Source organism: Moschus berezovskii, chromosome 17 (genome assembly GCF_049115385.1).
Source record: "Moschus berezovskii isolate FMDL1 chromosome 17, NW_MosBer_1.0, whole genome shotgun sequence".
NCBI classification, from domain to species: domain Eukaryota; kingdom Metazoa; phylum Chordata; class Mammalia; order Artiodactyla; family Moschidae; genus Moschus; species Moschus berezovskii.
The window spans coordinates 31,243,943-31,247,431 of NC_142476.1; positions in this window are offsets into that span (position 1 = coordinate 31,243,943).

Consider the following 3,489-nt stretch of genomic DNA (forward strand, 5'->3'; position numbering starts at 1 on the left):
CAAATTTGGAAAACTCAGCAGTGGCCACAGGACTGGAAAAGGTCAGTCTTCATTCCAATCCCAAAGAAAGACAATGCCAAAGAATGCTCAAACTACCGCACAATTGCACTCATCTCACATGCTAGTAAAGTCATGCTCAACATTCTCCAAGCCAGGCTTCAGCAATATGTGAACCGTGAACTCCCAGATGTTCAAGCAGGTTTTAGAAAAGGCAGAGGCACCAGAGATCAAATTGCCAACAACTGCTGGATCATGGAGAAAGCAAGAGAGTTCCAGAAGAGCATCTATTTCTGCTTCATTGACTATGCCAAAGCCTTTGACTGTGTGGATCACAATAAACTGAAAGAGATGGGAATCCCAGACCACCTGACCTGCCTCTTGAGAAACCTGTATGCAGGTCAGGAAGCAACAGTCAGAACTGTACATGGAACAACAGACTGGTTCCAAATAGGAAAAGGAGTACGTCAAGGCTGTATATTGTCACCTTGCTTATTTAACTTATATGCAGAGTACATCATGAGGAACGCTGGGCTGGAAGAAGCACAAGCTGGAATCAAGATTGCTGGGAGAAATATCAATAATCTCAGATATGCAGATGACACCACCCTTATGGCAGAAAGTGAAGAGGAACTCAAAAGCCTCTTGATGAAAGTGAAAGAGGAGAGTGAAAAGGTTGGCTTGAAGCTCAACATTCAGAAAACAAAGATCATGGCATCTGGTCCCATCACTTCATGGGAAATAGATGGAAAAACAGTGGAAACAGTGTCAGACTTTATTTTTTGGGGCTCCAAAATCACTGCAGATGCTGATTGCAGCCATGAAATTAAAAGACGCTTATTTCTTGGAAGGAAAGTTATGACCAACCTTGATAATATATTAAAAAGCAGAGACATTACTTTGCCAACCAAGGTCCGTCTAGTCAAGGCTATGATTTTTCCCATGGTCATGTATGGATGTGAGAGTTGGACTGTGACGAAAGCTGATCGCTGAAGAATTGATGCTTTTGAACTGTGGTGTTGGAGAAGACTCTTGAGAGTCCCTTGGACTGCAAGAAGATCCAACCAGTCCATTCTAAGGGAGATCGATCCTGGGTGTTCATTGGAAGGACTGATGCTAAAGCTGAAACTGCAATACTTTGGCCACCTCATGCGAAGAGTTGACTCACTGGAAAAGACTCTGATGCTGGGAAAGGTTGGGGGCGGGAGGAGAAGGGGGCAACAGAGAATGAGATGGCTGGATGGCATCACCGACTCGATGGACATGAGTTTGAGTGAACTCCGGGAGTTGGTGATGGACAGGGAGGCCTGGCGTGCTGTGATTCATGGAGTCTCGGAGAGTCGGACACGACTGAGCGACTGAACTGAACTGAAGCAAAAAATAAAGCAAGAAGTGCACATTAAAACGATGTATAACATAACCACATTTATTTAAGAATGTATTCCAATATCAAATGCTAAATTTCAGCAGTGCAAAACCAAAATTAGTTTCACACCAACCTTAAAATATGTATATCTCATTTTCCACTTTTAAGATTTTTTGGCTCACCTGTTGTCCCAACTGATGCTTTCAAAGTGTGGTGCTGGAGAAGACTCTTAAGAGTTCCTTTGACTGCAAGGAGATCAAACCAATCAATCCTAAAGGAAATCAATCCTGAATATTCACGGGGAGGACTGATGCTAAAGCTGAAGCTCTAAAACTTTGGCCACCTGATGTGAAGAACCAGCACACTGACAGAGACCCTGATGCTGGGAAAGATTTAAGGAGAAGGAGAAGGGGCGGTAGACGATGAGATGGTTAGAGGGCATCACTGACTCAATGGACATGAATTTGAGCAAATTCCAGGAGATAGCGAAGGACAGGGAAGCCGGCATACTGCACTCCATGGGGGTCACAAAGAGTCAGACATGACTTAGCAACTGATCTACAACAAATTGTCCCAACTATTATTCACTGCCTCCAGCATTCATGATGTAAAACAGTTGCCTCTGATTGTTCTCAATAAATATACCCAGAGAAGAGGTTGTTTGCACTGGTTGAACTTGACATAAGGTAAGTGAAGATATATTTGCATATATCTATTATTTTTTAGATTCTTCCCCATATAAGTTATTACAGAGTATTGAGTAGAGCTCCCTGTGCTGTACAGTAGGCCCTTGTTGATTATTTTATATAAATAGTGTGCATGTTAATTCCAACCTCCTAAAATATCTCCCCTAAAATACCTCTATGCATAACTGCATCGCTTTGCTGTACACCTGAAACTAACACACACACTGTAAATCAACTATCCTCCAACATAAAATTTTTTAAAAAGATATACTTGCTAATGGAGTCTTCCAGGGAACTGCCAGACAGTTTAAAAAATAGAAGTTCTCTGGTAATGGGACTTCGAAGAAGTTCCAATTCTATTGTGTTTCTTACAGTAGCTGCCAGACAGCTGATTTTCACAGTGACTGTTGGTTTCAAGACCACTGTGATGCTGGGGAGAGGGGGAATGGAAATAAGGCAAATTAAATTAAAATGCCACAAAGCTTACTCTGCTTACCAAGTTTTTCTTGAACCAACGTTTTCTGGATTGCTGCAAGCCTTTGGTAATTTCCAGGGTTTAGAACAAGCTGATTCTTATAATCTTGCTAGTGTTTTCTTTGCTTTTATGAAGGAGAAAATTTTTGGAGATTTTTACTCCACCAGTTTCCCAGATGGTTTTAGGTTCCGGGCTCTGCAGCTGTTTCCTCATTTTTAAATGACCATCTGAGATCCTATCCCCGTGTAAGAGATCAATGTATCTAATTTTCCACTGCATGCCAAAGAAAATACCAACTTCAGCAAAAGAAAATGATGCATTTTTTTTAAGAAAGAGAGTTTTGATTAGTTATAAGTGATTCATTGGAATTGTGAAAATGAAAAACTTCTGTTTCTAAAAGACTTGAAGGGAGATAACTGTAGTTCAGTGTTTCTCCCATGTGATCAATTCCTCTCAGGGTGCTCTTCTGAGGGATGTGGGGCAAGTTTCATAGACTCTGAGTTCTTAAATGTATATACAGCAAAAGATACAGCTGGAGAGGCCACATGTGAAGCAGAATTATTCCCGGAACAGACTCAAGACAGAATTACTGCTTGGAATGTTACTATTATCTCTTTGCTTTCATTCAAACAGATGTGGATACGAGACATGGAAAAGAGTTATACTTTCTGATAAGATCTTTGGACCATTTTCTTTTCAAGGGGAGGTAATCTAATCCTCTCCATTCTCTAGGTCCTCCGTTAGGCTTTCATTACTTCTACATGGATTATGGATTATTGCAATGACCTATTAACCAGTGACCCTGTTTCCAATCTTGCCTCCTTCAGTCTATAATTCATATTTGCTATCAAAGTGGTCTTCATAAAGTACATTTGAAATCCTTCAATGACTTGTTACTGCCTTCAGAAGTCTCCATTCCTTTGCATGGCCTGCAAGGCCCATTTTCATCTGGCTTCTATTTGGGC